Here is a 24210-nt window from a genome sequence, read left to right as displayed (position 1 = left end):
GATTTTAAAAATTAAAATAAAAAGAACTACAAATACGCCTCCATAGAAATTATGAGTGGGTAGCTTTGAACCAGTTGAAATCTCCTCTGCAGTTGCTCAATTATGTAGATATTGCTTGGAAGTCTCCGAATTCAGGGCCTCTGATACTTTAACATCGTTAATGATAATTCTTTAGTCTGTAATAGTAGGTCATTGCTATGGTTACTCTACAATGGTGCAACACTTTGCTTCCCCCCCCCCCCTTCAGCTATTCGCTGAGACCTGGTAACCACATTTGTTGCCTAGCAACAGCTTTGTGACAGTATCACAATCTGGGAGATATAACAATAAAGATGCTCTGGTTGCATTTGGTTGGCCAGCGAGCAGAGAGCTATAGTTGGTGCATGTGCCTTAGCTGTGGGTGCTGTCCCTACTGGAGAACTCATCTCTTCACAGGTGCCCTTTACAATAATGTTTTTAACCCCTCTTCTCTGTCCCTATGAATCTGTACTTGGAATAAGATCCACTACTGAAGTCATACCCCCCGGAGACACATCCTCCCACACCACTGTATTCAGTCTGAAAAACGAGGTCATTTCTCTATTTGCTTACAAATTTCTGGCAAAAATTCAATTTATTTGGTGGAAGGGATTGATGAAGTATAGATAGGTTTTACTGTTATGTCCTGAAGGGCCTGAATGCATTCTGATAATTCTTAACAGAATTCTTAGGGAAAAAAGGTCTGACTTCATCAGTATGTGTGTAAAATTACAAGTTCTTTAAAACACATGGCACATGCCCACATCATTATCGTATTTTCTTCTTACTAATTACTCAAATGATACCCACCAAGATTCCTTTGACTGTGGAGATAATCATATTCTTAAAGCGCAAGTGAACAGTTCTAGACATCTTCAAATATGTCTGTTTCAAATAAATGTCATGAATATTTCTAGAAGAAGGCTCTGTCTCTGGGCAGGTTTATGAAAAGCTTCCTTTTCTGTAGGGTCTCTGCGATCCACTTGCAGCTCAGTACCAACCATTAAACTGCACTCCTGATGACAGAGAGTCTGCATTTCTTCCTTACGAACGACCATCCTCGGATGCATAATACAAGACAACAGCTATTCCCAAACCCAGGAAGCCTTCCCCCATGTGCTGTGACTCTTTCCTTCCCACTTCCTAACCTACGCACACTTGGCGTTTCTCCATGACGATCAGTTACATCTAGCCGTGCTGCCAGGTGAGCATCAATCTGCAGCTCTCCCAGGGAGCTCCTCTCACAATCCTCCCACTCCTTGGAAACCAATTCAATCTATGACTCTGGAGAGACTTCCAGTCAATGGTCTCAAGGAAAAAAAAAAACCCCACATTATTTTGCTCTCAAGCAATTTTAACTTCCTCTCTTTCTTAGTGACAATCTTTCTGAAGGATGAACAAATGTCTTTGATGACAAAATCACTACAAAATAATTTTTTTTTTGTTTTAGCTTATGACAATTCTTTGTTTGAGTAGTCCTGGTCTGAAAAGACCGGTATACAAACAAGAATTGCAAACTTGAAGTTGCTCTCAACATTTACCCTTACAAATAAAGATGAAATAATGAGATTGTATGCTTTTATCAGAAGAGTGAAAATTGCTAGTAAGTAAAGTAGGGTGTCAACTGAGTTACCCACTCTAGGTAACTCAGTTAGGGCAGGGGAGGTAAATGTGTATTTTATATCTCTATAGAAGTCTCTCCTTTTGAGCTGGTGAGGTGGGTGGCTTGCAGGTGACAGTGCTTGCCTCTGAGCTTGGCATCCTGAGTTCAGCCCCAGGACCCACATGGTGGAAGGAAGGGAATGGTCCCAGGAAGTTGTCTTCTGACCTCTATACGTGTGCCATAGCACGTGCACATTGAAGTTTAACATGAAAGTTATAAACAGTTCTTGAGCCTCATCCTTAGATGACTGCAGAGGTAGGGCAAATCTGTCTTCCTAGGAACATGCCCCTGACAGGGTACTCAGTTCCAGTGGACACACACCGATACACACTTGAGCACCACTCAGTGGGCTTGGCAGGCTCTATACACACATATACATACATACATACATACATACATACATACATACATACATACATGCAGCAATAAAAGGAGGGGGTCAATAATTTGAGAGTGAGGGGGTAACATGGAAGGAATTGGAGCAGGAAGAGGGATGGGTGGGGAATGTTGTGAATAAAGTACTCATGTATAAAATTCTCAAAAACTTTTAAAATTAAAACATTCTCAATCTTTGGAAGTGTGTATATGAGATCCAAAAACATTTTTAATTGAAAAAATTGATAGGTTTTGGAAGTGGGCTTTGTGGATACGTTCATGTGTGTGCATGACTGCACACACGTGTGTGTGTGTGTGTGTGTGTGTGTGTGTGTGTGTGTGTGTGTGTGTATGTGTGTGTGTGTGTAGGAGTGCATGTGAAGGCCGGAGAAGAGCCTCATGTGTTATTCCTCAGGCACTGCCGTTTTTGGAGATGAGGTTTCGCATTGTCCTTGGACCTCACCAAGTGGGATAGGCTGGCTTGCAGGTGAGTTCCATGGGCCTGCCTGTCTCGCTCTGCCCTCCCAGTGCTGGGATTACAAGGACACACCATCCACTCTGTCTGAATTCTTTTATATGAGTGCTGGGGATTTAACTCAGGCTCCTGTGGTTAAAAGGCAGGCATTTCACCAGTGGAGCCATCCTTCGATCGCTGGCAGTGATTTTTTTTTTTTTAAACAGTTATAAGTAGCATTTGGGAGATGCCTAATTACATGTCAGTTTTGGTTTGCATACACACATTTCAAGCATATGTTTGGAGATCATTTTTTAAAATTCAGTGGGGCTGAAAAGGTGAGTCAGTTGTTAAGAGTACTTGTTGCTCTTGCAGAGGACGCAGGTTCATTCCCAGCACCCAATGGTGGCTCACAATCACCTATAACTCCAGCTATAGTGTATGCAACACACTATTCTGGCCTTTGTGGACCCTGTGGTGCACAGGCATAAATGTACACAAAACACCCATATGCATTAATAAAATTAATCTTAAAAATTTCAGAAATCTTAAAAAATTTCAGAGACAAAGTTTCATTAAAATATTGACAAATTAACATGAAAATATGTACTAAATAGTGCTCAAAGAATGACCACTTAAAGCATTTAATTTTAAATTATGTGTATGTGTGTGTCTCTCTGTAGGTTTGTGCATGGGAGTGCATGCTTAGGAGTCAAAATAAGCCTTTTCTTCATCAAGTGGCATTTACTAAGGTATTTTATCATAGCAACAGGAAAGGGAACAAAGACAGCAGCCTTGTCTATGGGCCTGTTCACTGGATCTTAATGCTTATAATATTGGGGAGTGGAGGGGCAGAGGGGGTGTGCACGGGGCAAAACCATATATTGACAGATGTATACTATTTTGAAGTTGTAGCTTAGTTTTTTTCTAGTACTCATTTTAAAAAGTCATATGTAGAGGGGTGGAGAAACTGCTCCATCTTGAGCTTTTCAGGGGATCTGAGTTCAATTCCCAGCATCTACTCCAGGCGGCTCATAACCACTTGTAAGTCCAGCTCCAGGGGATATCATGCCTTTGGCCTTCATGGGCAACTGAACTCACATGTACACACATTCCCATATATATAATTAAAAACCAAATCTTTAAAAAGTTAAGTGTAAATTGATTTTTAAAAATATATACTTTGGTGTTGGGATTGACCACAGGGATTGCTAAACTATACTCCTAGCCCAGTAGAAGGAGTGTCTTAACATGAACAACTATGTTACTTCCACCATTAACAAATTCTGTAACAGAAGGAAGAGTCTCTAAAAGTAGATAATCAAACAAGTGATGTTTTACACACACACACACACACACACACACACACACACACAGCATGAACTCACATAAACACTTTTGCCATATAGGAGGTTTACTGGTAAATTATAAGTAATGAATAGAGAGCAGAAACTTAAGAACATTATAATTGTGGAGAAACACTTACCAAAAAAAGATAACTCAGAACTTCTTGGTTTGATTCACTGTTTTAATTATTACTAGTCACTTTATCTTACACAGCCCAAGACCAAAAGGTCATAGAATAATTTCAACATTCCATGTATAATTTACATGTTAGATCCTGGTTAGAATAGGGAATATTACTGTTCATAAAGTCACCTCTGAATATGAGACAATATTCTTATATCTTTATTTCAGGGAGATTTCTCTCACCATGTGCCCCTATTTTGTCTCCTGTGTGTGTGCCCAAAGATGTGCGTGAGCTCATGCATGCATGAACACACACACACACACACACACACACACACACACACACACACACACACACACACACACACACAAAGGCAATGAATAAATATTCATTACTGATGCAATGTAAGTTCCTATGGCAAACAAGAAAAGAAAATATAAGTGTATGAGACGCATTAATATCAACAGGGTAACATGTCTATCTTTCAAAATAACAAGGTTTGATTTTGAAATTTTTTCTTTAACAAGAAAAAGAAGTATACCCAATTAGGAAGCAATGAAGACCTTGTCAATACAGCTATGTTGATAATAACAGGCAAGGGAATTCTTGAAAAAAAAAAAAACCTCATATATAAAAATCAAGAGTCTGTAATATGTATTAGTGAGTCCCAGTGGGATTAACTAATAAGTTTATGAACTTGTGCGGGAGAGATGGCTCAGAGGTTAAGAGCACTGTCTGCTCTTCCACAGGTCCTGAGTTCAATTCCCAGCAACCACATGGTGGCTCATAGTCATCTGAAATGAGATCTGGTGCCCTCTTTTGGCAGGCAGGCAGAACATTGTATACATAATAAATAAATAAATCTTTATAAAAAATAAATTTATGAACTCACCAACAGTTACTTTTAGACCTTTTTAGAGAATCAGAGAAAAATCAGAGTACTGAGAAACAATGTGCCTCCTAAAAAGAAAGCAAAACCACTGAATTGTTAAAAAAAAATGAATGTTGGACTTTCTAAAAAGGATATAATTTAAAAATACAAACTTATATTTGAACAGAGAATGGTTGCCAAGGAAGTCTTGTGGGTTGGAAGTGCAATGTGGGACAGCCACACAGGGAGGAGGTGGGTGGGGGAAGGGCTTGCCCTGGGACCGCGTGACAGCCACGCAGCTTAGTAAACAAACTGCAGTGTTCTCAGCTGCCTGCCTCCATTGCTAACATGGTAGCAAGTCCTTGGCATTGTGCTGAGACCCTAAACGTGTGATGTCAGGTTTTACCTAAGAGAAGAGATAGGCTGAGATATGGACGGAAACATTGGATGTGGAAACCCCAGATATCTTCAGCTTCTGGGGGACGCCTGTCCTTTTGTTAGTTTAGCAACTTGCTGCCAATGTCTCTTAGCTCTGGTGGGATTTAACAGGGCAATGAGACCCATGGAGATAACTCTGGCAAGTAAAGAGTAGAGCCTTTAGTAGCTACAAAGTCCTCCCACTGAACCCAAGCCAAGCCTGTCTAATCAGTCCTCACAAAATCAACAAACAGATGTACTTTTATTACTTTATCTGTTGACCCTAGACATCTGGGATACAGATCCTTCCTTCCTTTCCTTTCTTTTTCAGTTTTGAGATGGGGGTCTTACTGTGTAGCCCTGGCTATCCTGGAAATCTCTAGGTAGAATAGGCTGACCTCAAACCCATGGACAGACTCCTAAGTGCTACGTTTAAATTGTGCACCACTATGCCTGGCCTGCCTTCTTTGGTTTTAATGCTTGTTCCATCATATGTTACTTAAGACTTGGCCTGTAAAGATATATCAATTCCCTTTAAAATTGATGCTTAAGAGTGGGCAAAAAGGCTGGAGGGCCTAGCAATTAAGAGCACTGGCTGTTATTCCAGAGGACCCAGGTTCAGTCCCAAGCACCCACATGGCAGCAGCTCACAACCAAGTCTAACTCCAGTCCCAAGGGATTCAATGCCCTCTTCTGGTCTTTGGGTATTTTACATGATTTAAATATTATTTAAGTATAAACTTTATTGAATATGTTTGATGTCTATCATATGATAATGTAAGATACATACAGAGTAAAATGGTCACTGCAGTAGGACGAAATAACATGCACCTCACACAATTATCTTCTTTTATGCTAAGAACACCTAAAATATTGTTCTTCACAGAATCACTAATACAAAATGTTTTTTACTAGCTATGTTGCTCATGTCTTTCACTTACTACCTCGGGTGCTCTAGACTCAGCTCCTTTGCTTCTCTTCACCTTACCATCTTAATTCTCTGTATCTATTCTCTCTTCTCTACATTGCCTTTTTTGTTTTTGTTTTTTTGTTTTTTGTTTTTTGTTTTGTTTTGTTTTGTTTTTTTTTGAGACAGGGTGTCTCTATGCAGCTTGGTCTGGAGCTCTCTATTTAGACCAAGCTGGTCTCTGCTTCTCAAGTGCTGGGATTAAAGGTATGTACCACTATATCTGACTTTTATTTGACTTTGTAAAGAGTCCATGTAAGTGAGAGCATGTTAACTTTTTCTATGTCTGTCTTTTCTTTTTCTGCACTTAGAATTTGGAGATCTATCCATAGAGTGGCAAAGCCCTATTAAAACTCCAATGGTGCTTTCCATGAAAATAGAAACAAATCTTAAAATTTATATAGAGCCACAAAACCTGACTAGCCAAAACAATACTGAGAGAGAGAAAAACAATGTTGGAGAGATGACACTTACTGACTTAAAACTATTTTAGGAAGCTGTAATAATCAAAATAGTATAAAACATTGAACCAGCGTAGAGTCTGGAAATCGAACCATGTACAGTCATGAGAAGGGCACTAAGAGGGCAAGATGAGGAGAGAATATCTTCAACAAACGGTGCCGAGAAGACTAACATCCCACTGGAAGGGTGAGACAGGACACGCACAAAAAATAAAACAATGAGAGTTCTAAATACAAATTTCTTTTCAGACCAAACTCTGCACTGGCTCCGTTGAATCCTCTGACCCTCAACTGTATATCCCAGTGACAGAATATACTTCATGGGCAGGTCATTTCTCCCAGAGTGTCTGACTTCACTTATTCACACATGTGTTTACTGTATACCACGTTCTGTTTCTTGGATCTGGACTACAGTTGCAAGAAGGATATGTACAAGCTCTGTTCGTTAAGCACACTTGCTAGTAGGAGATGACAGAACATTTAAAGCAACCAGTGGAAACGATCTGTTCAGCATATGAAACGTACTCTGACAAGACACAGTGAGGATGGTCAGAGGCTGAAGGTGGGCACTAGGGGGAGAGGTGGTCATCAGTTACAGAGATCTGCTGGTAAGAGAGCCGGATGAAAGCCTTGGGCAGAGCTTTGTAGATAGAGTCTGGGACTCTAGGAAGGAAAGGTTCTCAGAGTTCTGGAATCTTTGGGAGCGATGGCAGCATGGTAGGTATGATGATTAACAATTCCTACAAGATTCGGAGGGCACACCTCTGGTGTGTCACGGGGCCACTTCCCTCTTTTATTCCATGCAGCACTCCACCTGTTGGATGGCACCACCTTTGTTCAAGGCAGGTCTTCCCTCCTCAGCTAGTCCTCTCTACACATGTCCACACTGAAAGCCAGAGGTGCTTTCCTAATCTCCTAGGCTATGCTCCATCCAATCAGCTTGACAGTTACAATTACTCATTACAATGCTACTCCTTGTCCACTTGTTACCCAAGTACATCTCCTTATTCAAGAACATTCCACACTGGCTCCAAAAGGCTAATACCTAATCTCATAATGCATAAAGTCAACGCCCAGGAGTGTTTACTAAGTCTTAATAACTACAATATAATTTTAAAAATCCAAGTTTTGGAACTTGGCTCCATCTCTGGCACCCAGAGCACATGGCACGTTTCTAAGGGCTTTGCGCAGGACTGCTCCTATGGACGGTCCAGCTGTGCCTCACATGACCTCTGCGGCTTTCCTGTGCAGATACTCCAGGCTTGTGCCCTCATTAGCTTCCTGTGGGGTCTACTGCACCCACATGCTTCACCCCCTTTCTGAGGTTCTCAACCTGACACACACTATCTGGTCACCCCAGGTTTCTTTAAACCACAAATTCAGCATTGTGTGGACAGTGCCACGGTTGGCAACCACTTTAAGTAGTAAGAGACTCCTGGGAACTTAGCCTTACTGCCTGCACGTGGCTGAGCATGAGGACAGGTGTCCTGAGGTGGCCTTGTGTGAGCAGGGGACTCTGGAGCTCTCTCCTTAAAGTAGTCTTTGAACTGAATTAAACTTTATAGCTTTGGACTTGTGATGGGCAGGCTCAGGCCAATTTCTGAGCTGTCTATCAAGACACTGTTCCTATTGCCCCAAAGCAAAGCACTTGGTTTCTTTCTGACTGCCCTTCTCTTTCAGTTGGTGTACTCCACTCTCTTTGGCCACAGCTTCACATGGCAAAGTACAAGTTTCTAAGCTGTTACTCTTTGCTTGATGCTCACAGTTTTCACTGTCCTCTTGGTTTCTGTACCACCATCCAGATGTTAGACTGCCTTGGACTTCTACCAGACTAGCTACAAACATCAACTTCAAATTCAGCTTCCGGCAAAGGTTCAGGACATGGACAAAATGCAGACATGTCCTTGACCACAATGTAACATGAGTGGCCTCTAGTCCAATTACCTGTAGTGTTTTATTCCTGTCTGATCTATAAGCACAGTCTTTTTTTTTTTTTGTATTTTTTTCTCCTTTATTAATTTATTCTTGTTACATCTCAATGGTTATCCCATCCCTTGTATCCTCCCATTCTTCCCTCCCTCCCATTTTCCCCTTATTCCCCTCCCCTATGACTGTTCCTGAGGGGGATTACCTCCCCCTGTATATGCTCATAGGGTATCAAGTCTCTTCTTGGTAACCTGCTGTCCTTCCTTTGAGTGCCACCAGGTCTCCCCCTCCAGGGGACATGGTCAAAGGTGAGGCACCAGAGTATGTGAGAAAGTACATAAGCACAGTCTTAATGGGTCAGATCTATCAGCATCCTGGCCGTCTGAGATCCATCAGAATCCTAACTTACACAGGCTTACAGAATGCTAGACTTTCTCCAGCCTGGTTCCCTAGGCTTCTCCAGGTTCCAGAACCCACTGGCAAACGCTCCTGAACCACACGAGTGCGGAGTCATGGTAAAACCCCCATCTTTATCCTCCTTTTCTGCATTTGTCATGTTTTCTATTCCTATGGTGAGGGGGAAGACTTATCTTGGCTGATGTTTTCAGTGTATCATGACAAGGAGGGTGTGTTGGATCGTAGCAGCTCACAGAGTGGCAGCCAAGAAGCCGAGAGACAAAGGATATTTGCCCAAGTACAGTTTTAAAAAAACTGAACATAGTTTTTATTTTTCTGAAACATCCATGAGTGCAGCTGCATTGCCATGGCTTCCAAAAGCACTGTATTATTTTATATTCTTGCTTCCAGTATCTGAACATCCAGTTTCTCTGTGTTTCTGTACAAGAACAGGACAGGCTAATTCTTCTGTTTATTCTAAACCTGTACTTAGGCATATAGTTTCTTTGCCTTTCCACATAAATTATAGTCATCTTTCCTATATCTATTGTATTATACAGAATTAACCTTGTCAAAGACAGACACCTCCTCTGCTCGTGGATCCTGGCTGATTTATCTCCAAGCCCTTCAATACACTGCCTTGCAGGAGTTCTTCATCAACCTGGAGCTTTGGCCACATTGGGTAGTTTAGTTATTACCGAGGGGTGGTGGCTTGCATCTTCTGTTGCTACCTCAGTTTCTGGAGGTTGTTCAGACTAAAGTTAGCCGCAATATCAACCCACCCTGACATCTCAAGCTGAAGCGAGACTAAACGTTTCCTCTCCCATGGAGGCCAGACAAGGAAGCCACTAGGGGAAAGGGATCTAAAGCAGGCAACAGAGTCAGAGACAGCTCCTACTCCCATTGTTAGGGGACCCACATGTTGACCATGATGCACATCTGCTACATATGTGTAGGGGGTCTAGGTCTAGCTTCTGCATGGTCTTTGTCCAGTGGTTCAGCTTCTGTGAACTCTCATTGGCCCAGGTTATTTCTGTACATCTCGTTGTGGTGCCCTTGACCCCTCCAGCTCCCTCTATCCTTTTATACCAGTGGCAGGTGGATCTCTGAGTTGGAGACCAGCCTAGTCTACAGAGTAAGTTCCAGGACAAGAGAAATTCTGTCTTAAACACACATACACACACACACACACACACACACACACACACACACACACACACACAGAGAGAGAGAGAGAGAGAAACCTAACCCCTCCAAAAAAAACCAACAACACAAAGAAACAACAACAACAAAAAACCAACCAACCAACCAACCAACCAACCAACCAAAAACTGAAAAAGCCAACTCTAAAGTATCTTTAGGATTTGAGTTTTCTACATACTTATAACCATAGTATAGTGTGAATAAGTTCAGTTTTGATTTCCTTTATAATGATTAAGTGCTTTATTTTTCCAGTTATAAAACTTTACATTATAAAAAAAGTTTCTGGGGAGGAGAGATTGTAGGAGTCACAGGGGCTGGGGGACACCAGGAGAACATGGTCCGCTCACTTGACTAAGCAGGGCTCACATGGGCTCACAGAGACTGAAGTGGCAAGCAGGGTCTGCCTGGGTCGGCACCAGGTCCTCTGCATACATGTTACGGCTGTTAGCTTGGGTTTTTGTTGGATTCTTAACTGTGGGAGCAGGTGTATCTCTATGACTCTTTTGCCTGCTCTTGGGACTCTTTTCCTCCTAGATGGGGTTGCCTTGTCCAGCCTCAATATTGAGGGCTTTTGCCTTGTGTTATTGTATCTTGTCTTGTCGTGTTTGGTTGATGTCTCTTGGAGGCCTGCTCAGTTTTGAAGGGAAAAGGAGGGGGAGTGAATCTAGGAAAGAGGGGAGATTGGGGGAGGGAGCTGGGAAAAGTGGAAGGAGGGGAAGCTGTAGTAAGCATGTATTATATGAGAGAAGAATCTATTTTCAATGAAAATTTAAATTTAGAAATAATAAAACCTTAAACTATAAACAAAATAGACTCTAGTATACTGATAACCCTGGCTAACAAGTACAATTATTATGAACAAAGCAAAATTGGCATCGAGTTATCATGGCTATTTCCATACTGCCAGTTAGATATCTAATTGGGTTTCTTCTCATCCTAGTTAAGGTTATGTGGAAATATGGAACTGTTCCCCACCTGGCTTGCTGTATTAACTCATAATGTAGGTCAGGCAAGTCTTGAACTTATGATCCTCTTGTCTTAACCCAGTAAGTGGGCATTACAAGCCTGCACCACAGACGTAGCTCTTAAAAAAAAAATTAACCACCACAGTGTAACTGCCTTCTGCATGGCAAGGATTCTTAAAGGACTTTGAACTTATTTACCTGGCACAGCTTAATATGTTCATAGATGTATCGTGTGAGAACACTGTTGATTCTGAACACTTACTATCAGGTAACATTACAGTGGACAGGGAGAATTTATGAATAATTAAACAGTATAAACTTTCATTAAGGACTGCTTGCTGATATAACTGCATACAGCCAGATATAGCTAAACAATGACCAGGGAACATTATGGAGATTGTTTATAGTCATAAATCTAACAGCATTTATATAGAGATGTCTTCTAACATAACTTTCACTGGGATTTTCAAAAAGTGGACTCCTCAAACTTTTCAGATGGCCCTCACACTAATATATTCCATTATTTATTGTTTATGAAATTAAGTTTTCTTTCTTTGGTATTAATTTTGCTTTTACATTTGTAAATGTTTACAATCTTGGGGCTTAATACATAGTAAAAGAAAATGAATATACTTAAATGTGGATGAAATTAAATGTGATACAGACCCTGACAAGAACATATCATTTCTATTCCTTTGCTTTATATACTGGCTGTACCCAATACTTTGTTTTTCAATTATTAATTAATTAATTACTTTATTAATTGTTTTGAGACAGGATTTCTCTGTGTATCCCTGCCTGTCCTGGAACTCACTTGGTAGACCAAATTGGCCTCGAATTTAAGAGATCTGTCTGCCTCTGCCTCCTGAGAGCTGGGATTACAGGCATGCACCATCACTTTCCAGCAATTTTTAAATGTTATTTTATGTGTACAGGTGTTTTTGTCTGCAAGTATGTCTATGTAACATACATATGTAGTCCCCAAAGAGTCCAGAAGTATATCTCAAATCCCCTGGAACTGTAGTTATAGAAGTTTGTGAGCCATTATGTTGGCACTGGGAACCAAACCTGGGTCCTCTGGAAAAACAGGGAGTTCACTGAACCACTGAGTCATCTCTCCAGTCCCATGTATGCGGAACTTTAAGTTTTATTACTTGGCTATGAAAGTGCTTTTTCTCAAGTAATTTAATATTAATGTGACCCTTTATTTGGCCATATTAAAGTAGCAAAAGATGGATTATTTCCCAGAGAATATCAGATACAATTTGGGCATCACTCTAGGTTTATGACATCTATTATTTTACTTTTATGCCACAGAGTAAATTTAAAGAGTCATACCGAGGGGCACATCTGCAAATCTACTTTTAAGACTAAGGTGGAAGGTTAATCTGCACACAAAAATAAGATGTTGGCTTATAGAAAGTGTTTGTAGAACAAAATTTATAACCACTTGTAGACATATAGGCTTGTTAAAAACTTTCCTAGGGGCTGGAGAGATGGCTCAGGGGTTAAGAGCATTATCTGCTCTTCTAGAGGTCCTGAGTTCAATTCCCAGCAACCACATGGTGGCTTACAACCATCTATGTAATCTGATGCCTTCTTTTGGCATGTAGGTGTACATGCAGACAGAGCACTCATATACATAAAATAAAATAAAAACATCATAAAAATTTCTTAAAGGAAGTTGTACATGAAGGAAAATCTTAGTATCAAGATTAAGACATTTTAGGAATTCCAACATTAAAAAAGTTAGAATCTGTTTCCCTGAAAAAATATTGTGTTTACAAATTATAATAAAGTGGGATAAAGCATGATAAAATTCTACAGTGGTTTAATAATATAAACTTAATGGCACTAAATTGTGACTAGAGTAATAGTTGTCTCTGCTTGCTTGGTAGTTACTCATGCTTCCTATTGAAAATGCACTTGGTTACTTATGTAAAGATACTGTAGTAGAATAAAAGAAATTGGTGAAAGGTAGAAGTTTAGCAGAGATGTAAGATAAAGTAGGTGTGCTTGTCTATAGCTACTATTTTAATTTTTGGTCAGCTAGAATTATATACCATAAAGTTAGAGATTACATTATTTGGCAAGAAACTGAATGATAGATGTTTTTTGATATATATATATATATATATATATTCTTAACATGCTTTACTATCCACTGCGGAAAGCTAAAGGCATAAACATGGTGTGTGCTCAGAGAGGTGGACGACAAGTGGGGAAAGTGATGCATAAAGGAGTTCTTGCCAGGAAATATGTTTTCCTGTGCTGCAGTGCGGCCAGCCTTTCACTCTCTCTTCTGGTCCCAAGGGTGAGTACACGCACACACACACACACACACACACACACACACACACACACACACACAGAGATACACATGCACACGCATGCACACACACACACACACACCACACATGCATGCATGCATGTACTTGAGAGATCTTGGAACACTCAGCCTTAAATGGAATGTCTCCATCAAATCTTTCTCTCAGAGCTCGGGAAATCCCATCAAAAAGGAAGCAGAAATAAGTGACAGAGGGGATGGTACCAAGAAAACAAGGCCCTCCAAATCAGCATGAGGAAAGCTCACATGAACTCACAGCGCCTGAGGCAGCATGTGCAGGCCTGCACATGTCTGCTCCAGGTCCTCTGCATATATAACATGGCTTCCAGTTTAGTGTTTTGATGGTGTTTGTGAGTGTGTGAACAAGTGATGCTAGTGTTTTGATGGTGTTTGTTTGTGAGTGTGTGAACAAGGGATGTCTCTGATTCTTATGCTTTTTCTTGGGCTCTATCCTTTCTGCTGATTTGTCCTTTCCAACTTCAATGTGACAGTTTTTGTTTTATCTTACTATATTTTACTATATTAAAAATATGAGTGAATAAATGATTGAAAACTGGGCCCCTAGGTTTTAACAACTGAATTTATACCTACAGGGAGAGTGAAATCAATTTTCTACAATGGAGTGACAGTGGGTATATCAATCATTTCAGGACAGACCTCACAGTTGGAGCACTTGGCCCACATATACATAATGGACTCCACAAATTTGTTTGTTTGTTTTTGTTTTCCTTTTGGGGAACTGTTTTGTTTTCTTGTTTTTGGAAGGTTTTATTGTTGTATTTTCTTTTTGTTTGTTTCTTTTTTTAAAGAAAGATCCTAAAGTTGGAGGTTATATAGAGGGAGCATGGGTCTGGAAGGACTTGAGAGAGGGGAAGACGATGGCCACAATACATTAACATTTAAAACTGCTTTAAATCATAAAAATATAATTAAAAAGCAAAAACAAAAGAAAAAAGTAGGTTCTGTGGGCTATAAATTATTTCCCTCTGCTGCATTCTTAGAGCAATCTCAGATTGTCACAACCACGTATTTACAATATTATCACTTACACAAATCTTATCAAATTCTATGGCAGGACAAGGAAGAGGAACCATAATACAGGATTAGCATCTCTTTCATTTCAAACATCCCCCCTGGAAGTGCCTGCCATAAGCTGGAAGGCAAATACAAAATTAAAATACAAATTAAAACTATTTTTACATGGTGACAGAGAAAGAATGTTTGCATCCTTTAATTCGCTCTGTTAGAGCCACTCGTATCATTTAATCATCTTTCATATCAAAAAACAGGTTCTTTTAAGAGGTCTTGAAGAGAGCTTGTGTGTGTTAAGTCTGAGGGCCCGAGCAAGACTGTGTAAGTGGAAGCCATTAGGTAAGCTGACATGATGATGCACGGAAGGAAACAGAACAGAGCTACGTCACTTTAGGAGCAGTTCTCCACTGAGTAAAAATTGAAAGGGTTCATTTTAATAAAGGTGTTTGGAATCTCTGATATTTTTTTATACTTAAGTCAACATCTTTTAAAGTAGAGTAAACCATGAAAGCTTTCCACTGGCATGGGTCCCAAGTTCCCAAGTCTCTCTTAAAATAAAAAGCGTAGTCTGCCAGCAATGGTAGAAGCTACATTTGTGAGGTCTCACCAACGTGACACTCAGATGTGAGCTGAACAAGGATGACACCAATGGACATGTCAAAGTGGATGTAGGAAAGCCCAGGAGGCCTCAACCCAACACAAAGTATGGGCAACTGTGGCATGCTGGGAGCCGGAGTGGTGGCCTTCCCTAAGGAAGGGCACACCAGCTTGTTCAGGACAAAAACGTCAGTCCTGAAAACATACGTACAGGTAACATTATATGGACTCAGCAGGCGTTCTTTAGGAATATATATGCATATACATACAAAAACAATTAATAAAAAAAAGCCATGAATTTGAAGGAGAGAGAATATACAGGAGGGTTTGGGGGGAGGAAAGGCAAGGGAGAAATATTGTCTCAAAAACAAACAAAAAACTCATTGGATTTAGTGAAGTGCTATAACCCCCCCCCCCCTTTCTTTCCGAGACAGGGTTTCACTGTGTGGCTCTGGCTGTCCTGGAACTTGCTTTGCAGACCAGGCTGGTCTTGAACCCACAGCATCTGTCTGCCTTTGTCTCCTCGAGTACTGTTATTACAAGGACTTATTCTTTAGCTCAGGCTGGCCTCAAATTTGTAGATTCTCCTGTTGCAGTCTCTGTGGAGTTGGGATTACAGGTATAAGTCACTATGCCTGGCACGGACATTTTTATTTTTTAAGAGGGTGTTATGCAATTCAGGTGAGCCAGCATCTCACTGTGGAGCTGAGGATGGCCTTGAACTTCTGAGTCTCCTGCTTCACCCCCAACTGCTGCATTCCTATGAATGTGCTGCCATATCTGGTTTCATGTGCTATTGATGATCAAAGCCAGGATTTGTGCATGCTGCTCAAGCATTCTACCAGCTGAGGTTCTCCTCATACCCACTATAATTGCTCTTTATGAGAGTATCTTTATTAGTATATATCAACTATGCAAAAATAATGTGACATTTATATACATGTATATTTAATCATTTTTACCCCATCCTTTATCAGCTTTAGACCCATTCTTCTAGCCTCATTTTTTCCTCCTATTATATTGTATCTTTTAAATGGTATTTTCACTTCAAGTGAAATTTCAGAATGAGAATACTAATTAATTCATCAGTAAATTTTCTGCTTTTTTTTTTTTTTAGCAAACTCTCTTAGTAAAAATATAAGATTATGATCAAACTACCTTAGTAAAAATATATTATTATGATTAAAATATACCTAGCTTGACCTACCAGTGAATATAGTAAATATCCAGTCTTTGACTGTGTCTTATACACACAGAAACTGACAAGTAGAAAAGAAGAAATTCATTTGCTGTCTCAATGCAAGCCTTTCTGTTCTTCTGATGTTGGTCCATGGAGGGTTAACTGTAGTAAAATTAAAACTAGGCAAATTTTGTAGTTGTGAGGAGTTTTAGGAAGATGTTTAATAGAGGAGATTGAAATCAGTGACTAAAGTAAAGTTTCCAAAATATTTGAGGCTTATATTTAACTATGATAAATTTCTCATACTCATTAGAAAATGTACAATTAACTGCATATACTTATGCTGAGGGCTTAGAAATAGTGTACACAGCTGAAGCGAGTCACTTAATGATTAAGATCTATTTCTGGCTTCTATGTTAATATGCTTGCAGTTCTGGGTAAGTTATTTAACTTTGAGTTGTCTTAATGTCTCTATTCTTACAGGCAGAGTGAATATTGTTTATCACACAGACTTTGAGGACCTCACTGAACTTGTAATATGAAACATAGCAAAAAAAGCACAGGGCCAAAACGCTACAGAGATTCAGCAAAACTACAACATTTCCTCAGAAGAACATGCAAAGAAAGCACAAAACTTAAGCAAGTAAAAAGAAATATGAAGCTACCAATAATCCTATTGGCCATAACAACTTGGCATGTGTCTTTTCAGCATATCTGCAGTTTTTGTTGATAAAATACATGACTTTAATAATTGGAAAAATAAACTGTATTTCAACACAAATTCATTTAATAAAATATTTCATATTGAGAGTTCTTGATTTGATAATCATTTAACTCTCCCATTTGTAAAAAGATAAATTATGAGTAAAATATAAAATAGTTATTTAATGGCACCAGAGAGCAAACCAAAGTGGGTAGAAGAGCAGAAGTTGAGTTCTGTACTGGGGGTGTGTGGGCAGGGCTTTATCTTGAGGATGTGCCTAGACCCCAAGAAGAGAGATGTAGCTTCGCTGCCTTGAGGCTTCCATGGATAGCATCTGGTGTGCGTGAAGAGCTGGGAAGTAAGAAGGGAAATTCTTCATAGGAAGGAGCTGCCCACAGAAGGGAGTCATTTAGAAAATCCTTCTCAGTTTGGCTGAATTATGAACCATGTTTGCAAAGGAAGACTCTGGTGATCTGGAGGAGGCTACCAGAAGAAAGCTGAGGAGCCCGAGTCTCTGAAAACATAGGACGGACTTCTAGAGTCTGAATCTCTACAAACCTGCAAGGTCTGAACAACACTAGGTTGTTCCCCTGGAATTCAGAGTCCTTAGAGATAAAGACATTATGCAGGATCTAAAACTTCATTCTAAATTTAAGGGTAAAACTCAGCACTCAGGGCAGAGAATCAAGCTTGAACAATTCCAATGTCCTTAGGCAGTAATTTAAATATCCAGCATATGCCTTTGTAGCTTTCTGTCCCATCTTGCTTTATTTGGACTTAAACAAACAAACAAACAAACAAACAAACAAACCCTCAAGGGTCTTTTGCTTGTTTATTATGGTTTTCAACTTTGTGTTTTTATGTTATTTGTGGTTTATGTGCTATCTATTTTTCTTCTGGTTGGCTTTTTTTTTTTTAATTTGCCTGTTTGTTTTGTAAAGAGGAGAGAGAAAGCATGGGCTTGGATAGGAGTGGAGGTGGGAAGCATCAGGAAGGAGGGAGGGAAGGAGAAACCCGTGACCAGCATATATTGTATGAGTTTCTATTAAAATATAATGAATATGCATCATAACAAAATCTAATACTGTTAAGAGAGGATAATATAATCCAGACACCCAACAGGTTATCATTCACAATCCAACACAAAAAATATGTTAATAGCAAATCAGAGAAGATCAGAAAAAAGCCAAAGTTCCCTTAAAAACTATCACGGTCCAACAGAGTGAAGCACCAAGCCAAGTACGGTGCATGGTGGCAATTTACACATGAAATCCATCACTTAAAGAGCTGAGGCAGGAGGCGCAAGTCACTGTGGGTTTGAGGCCAGCCTGGTCTACATAGGGAGTTCCAGTCAAGTCAGGGCTACACAGATTACAAAAGAGAAAACAACAAAATATTGACTGGAAAAATAGCACAGTAACATAATGTAGACATGAACAACCACATCCATAATGATATAGCACTCAAAAGGACTAGTCATTGTAATAAGTACCATAATTAAAAAGACTATGCAACGAACATGCGTGAAGACACAGCAACTCAGGTAGAATGAATGCTCATTTATCACTCATGAGCATGGAAATGGTATAATTAGTTTTTAAAATCTCTAGTCAGATACTTGAGAAGTAAAGCAGGATACCCTATAACTGAATTCTTGCTATGAGCTATTTACCCAACAAAAAAAAGGCAGATGCTTAGACAGCAGCCTGCATGGAAAGACTCAGAGCAGCTTTATCCACAAGAACACAAACTGAGTATGGTTCTATTGCTCATCAATAAGAATGCGGTGACTTGTATGAAATCCACCAAGTGAATACGAGTTATAGTTACAGACCACTGCACTGTCAACTTGACAGACTGGTATCACCTGGGGGATGGTGCTCTGAGCATTCCTGTGGGGAAATTATCTTGATTAGATTAACTGATGTGAGAGAGTCCATCTTAAACTTGGGTGAGACCGCTCGCTGGTCCTGCACCCCCTAGGAGAGAAAGCACACTGTGCAGTTCACACCTCTATTCCTTGACTGTGGGCACAGTGTGACCAGCTGCTTAAAGCTCCTGATGCTTTGCTTTCACCTGCTTGAAGGACTGTATTGTGAACGGAGAGCCAGAACAGTATTTCTTCCTTAGGTTGCTTTTGTCAAGTGTTTTATTACAGCAAGAAGGAAGACATGAAGACAGTAATCTACTTAATAGTTTAGATGAATCTTGAAAACAATCTGTTAGGTGAAAGGATACACACACAGAACACAGGCTGTATGTGTTACTTATATGGAATTAAAAACGAAGAAGGAAAAAAGGTATGGTGATAGAATTTTGAATAAAGGCTGCAGAGCAGGATGGGGGTGATGGCAGGGGAGGACTCACCAGAAGGAAATAAGAAATATCTGGTTGGCTGGCAGCTCACAGCTCACCACTTTCTAATTTTAAGCACACTGCTAGGAGTCTATGAGGAAAAGAACATGGTGGGTAATTAGCCTTGGCAATTATGAAAAGAATTAGATAATCTGTGCTGTGAATCACACTCAGGACTGATTCCTCCCAAGATACATAAGCAAGAGGCCATCATTTATTATAAAATACACCAATTCCAATACATGAACTATTCTCAACGTGGAAACACAAGGAAAAACCCCACAGTTACTGTAACTAAAGAGGGCAACACAGGATCTGAAAGAGAGCTGGACAGAACCACAGAGGATATAAGAAACTCTAAGGATCAGATGGAAAAATTATTTGGCAGTCTCAGTAACAGATGAGACCAAGTTTAAGAAAAAAAATCACAGAGCTTGAAGAAAGGTCCTTTTAATGGTTACTGTCAGATAGGAAGGACAAAAGAGACGTGAAAACCACAAGGAGAAATGCACGGGCTTCAGGATATCCTTAAAAGTCAAATACTCAGATCACTGGAATATCGGAGTGAGAAGAGCTGCAGGCTGAGGGCAAAAGAACCTTGCAATCTTGGGAAAGACAGACTGGCTCGAAAGAAGCATTTAGAACCTCAGACACCCAGGACCATAGAAAGACGTTACCATGGTATATTATAAGTAAGCTATAAAAAACGTACAGGAGATTGAGCTAATGGACAGTGCATTCTCCATGCTTGTGGGGAGGGAGCAGGGACTGACTCTGACATGAACTCTGGTGCCCCATGTCTGACCATTTCGCCTTGGTGGAGAGGCCTGGTGGCACTCAGAGGAAGGGGAAGCAGGCTACCAAGATGAGACCTGATAGGCTGTGATCGGTGGGGGAGGAGGTCCCCTTCTGTCACAGGTCTAGGGGAGGGGAATAGGATGAAAGATGGAGGGAGGGGGGAAGGGAAGATACAAGTGAGGGGATAACAATCAGATGTAATCTGAATACATTATTTAAAAAATAAAAATAAAAAAATGAAAAAAGTTAACCATAACAAAATTACAGGAGAAAGAATGAATATTATAATCTGCAAGAGAGAAATGTCAAGAAACATTTACAGGCAAATACATTAGATAAATGGTAGATTTCTCAGAAAGAATTCTAAATATTAGAGGGGCATATAATGGTGTACTTTGCATCCTATATGAACATAACTGCCAACCAAGATATCCAGAAAGGCTGTCCTTCACAGTTAAAGGACAAGTAAGAACTTTCTATGACAACAAAAAAGCGAGGGAATGCATGACCGCCAGACCAGAAGAGTTACAAAAGATGCATAAGAGATCCTCTACCCAGAAGAGAAAGAAATCTGTAAATACCACTATTAAAAATGTGAGTAAATCCCACTAGAAAAATAGATATGCCAGACAATAAGAAAAAACTGTAGCCAATACAATAAACTATCACATTTACAAGATAAGTGGGAAGAAATAAAATATATTCAAACGTACTTGAAAAAATAAGAATAAAATGTAAATTTATATGTTAAGTGTAAGAACAGAATCTAATTTTATGTAAAAGGGAGATTTGGGGCTGCAGAAATGGCTCAGTGGTTAAGAGCACTGCCTGCTGTTCCAGAGATTTGGGACCCAATGTAACAGTGGGTAACTTTTAATACCAAGAATAACATTGCGCAACTGGAGAAAACATCCCACAATTCATGTGAAAGCACAAGAGACTTCAAGTAGCCAAGGGAATCAGAGCAAAACTATATTGGAGCCAAAATGAGACAAGGAAAACACTTGAGGATGTTGACACAGGTGGATTTCCTAGATAAGACTGAAAACTAGGGAGAACAGAACTAGCAGTGCCGAGCAGGAGGGCTTGGCTGTCTCCTAAAGAGTGAGCCAGCCCGTGGTGGTTTGAATAAGAAGGGCCCCCATAGGCTCATCGATTTGAATATTTGGTTCCCAGCCGAGGACTGTTTGGGAAAGATTAGGAGGTGTGACCTTGTTGGAGGAGGTTTGTCACTGGGGGTGGGATTAAGGTTTCAAAAGACTCAGGCCGCCTGCTATCCTTCCTCTGAGTGCCACCAGGCCTCCCCATCCAGGGGACATGGTCAAATATGGGGCACTAGTCAGTCAGTCCCCACTCTCCACTCAACTGTGGAGAATGTCCTGTCCATTGGTGAGATCTGGGTAGGGGTTCGAAGTTTACTGCATGTATTGTCCTTGGCTGGTGCCACAGTTTGAGCAGGACCCCTGGGCCCAGATCTGGCCATCATAATGTTCTTCTTTAGGATTCTAGGATCCTCTGGATCCTTCTATTTCCCCATTCTCCCATGCTTCTCTCACCTAGAGTCCCACTAGGATGTCCTCCCCTCTGTCCCACTCTCCTGGTAAGTGAAGACTTTCGTAGGACATGCTCCTTGGGCTAGTGTGCAGATATAAGTGAGTATATACCATTTGTCTCTTTTTGCTTCTGGGTGAACTCACTCATTATGATCATTTCTAGTTCAATCCATTTGTCCACAAATTTCAGGAATTCCCTGTTTTTAATAGCTGAGTAATATTCCATAGTATAAATGTACCACCGTTTCTTTATCCATTCTTCTACTGAGGGACACTTACGCTGTTTCCATGTTCTGGCTATTATGAATAAGGCTGCTATGAACATGGAGGAGCATATGTCCTTGTTGTGTGCTGGAGCATCTTCTAGGTATATTCCAAGGAGTGGAATAGCTGGGTCTTGAGGAAGCCTTATTCCCAGTTTTCTGAGATAGCACCAGATAGATTTCCAAAGTGGATGTAGTAGTTTCCATTCCCACCAGCAATGAAGGAGTGTTCCTCTTTCTCCACATCTTATGAGCATATACAGGGGGAAGAGGTCCCCCTCAGTCACAGTCATAGGGGAGGGGAGTAGGGGGAAAGCGGGAGGGAGGGAGGAATGGGAGGATACAAGGGGTGGGATAACAATTGCGATGTAACACAAATAAATTAATAAATATAAAAAAGTTATCTCTCAAAAAAATAAAATGTAGTGCTTTGAAAAAAAAAAAAAGACTAAGGCCGGTGGTTCAAGATGTGAGCTGTCCGTTAATCCTGCTCTGACATCATGGATTCTGACACCCTGGAACTGTGAGTCCAATTAAACGCTCTCTTTTATAATAAAGAAAAGGAAAAAATCGGGCCTCATGCTAATATTCTTGATGTTTATTATAATGCAATTACGGTGAGTTTCTATGGTTGGAATCTCTCCCTCAGAAAGTGTAATTTGAGGGATGGGGATGCAGCTAACATGGTAGCATGTCCTCATTCCTGGGCGTTATCCCCAGAACTCTATAAACCAGGCACAGGGGCACACACCTGTGACTCAGGAGGTGGAGAAGGTCAATATTATTGGCAGCTACATGACCAAGCAATACACTAATAGTGAAAATAGAGTCTTTCTCTCCAGTGAGCTACCAATTGTCAATAGCTCCTCGGTCAGGGGTGAGACCCCATGCTTACCTGCCCTCTTGTCTGGTTAGAATGTGTGCATGTCTTATGCGTGCTGTCATAACCTTGAGTAGGACACGTCCCCCACCCATAACGACGCAGGCAAGGTCCTTGGCCTAGTCGGGAATTCTGTCCTGAAAGGACTAGAAACTGAGTCAACCTGTCTAGAACAGATTTTTCTTCTGATTTTTTGGTTCTCATTGATTTAAAGTCTCACAAAAGAATAGGCTCATCAACGAATGTGTATAGCCAAATCTGAAATCAATGTTAACAAGATTTCCAAATCACTATATCTGCGTACAAGATAGCCATATTGTAATCAAGTATTGTTGGTAACTCTTCAAGTAAAGCACTTGTCAGATCCATATGAGGTGATGTTCAACCTCTGCAGGTAACAGGCAGTTGTAGTATTCACGCACCTGTCAGTGATGAGGGCAATGTACAAGCACTAAAGGATTGGCAAAGCTTCCATCGTGTTGAAAATTATACTCCCAAAAGGACAGTCCGGTAAAAATTCATCACCCCTTTTTATTATGTAGATTATGAATATGAGTCATTACACCCCAAAGCAGCAGAACTAATGAGCAGATATAATAATTTAAACCCTGTGACACTTTAGCAAGATATCTGACAGTGAGGTAGTAACATAACCTGGCAAGTAAGAACTGTTTTCTCAGAGGAAATGGAGATAATGTAGCATTTTCTTTTTGAAATTCAAAAATAGTCAGATACTAAGACCATCAACTGGTCAGCATGGAGAAAATACGAGACTGTGCAGTGCTCTGTCCTAAGTGTGTATGTGTGTGTGTGTGTGTGTGTGTATGCCAGAGGTGGAGAATGACTTCAAGTTAACAATGCTTTCCAGAAGAAGGCAGTTGCACACATGAACTCACAGCAATTGTGAGCACACACAAGGCCTGTGCATGCTGCAGCTACACATGCTCCCAGCACAGAGCAGAGCAGACGGGCCTGAACTGCAACCATCACACGAGAAGCTCCTGGTACTTGACAGCTGCTGGGAGATAGAAAAGTGGTTTTTCTTTAATAATGTGATCACTGGTGGGTCGACCCAGGCCTTTGCACCGGATGAGATTCTCAAAGATTAATAAAAATAGTTAAAAATTGTCCGACACTGAATTATCCTCAAAAAAAAGTTGTAGGAATTGTGCTATGAGAAGACTGCATGAATTAGTCTTGAAAATTCTCTTGAGTGAAAAGAAAACAGGAAGAAGCCATTTTTACTACTAATGGCCTACTCCAAGTAGAAATGTTAAATTGGTTTAAGATTATTGACTTTTATTAATTTATTTAT

At 40.3% G+C, this 24210-nt stretch overlaps 1 protein-coding gene across 8 annotated transcripts in view; it reads right to left on the bottom strand.

The window, feature by feature from the left end:
- The window catches only part of ARB2A (ARB2 cotranscriptional regulator A), a 363769-nt gene that overhangs the window by 3637 nt on the left and 335922 nt on the right, over nt 1-24210 (bottom strand). The window lies entirely within an intron of this gene.

This window comes from Acomys minous (genome assembly GCF_964271855.1).
Source record: "Acomys minous genome assembly, chromosome: 11".
In the NCBI taxonomy this organism is placed as follows: Eukaryota; Metazoa; Chordata; class Mammalia; order Rodentia; family Muridae; genus Acomys; species Acomys minous.
This window is presented reverse-complemented; position numbering and strand designations above follow the sequence as displayed.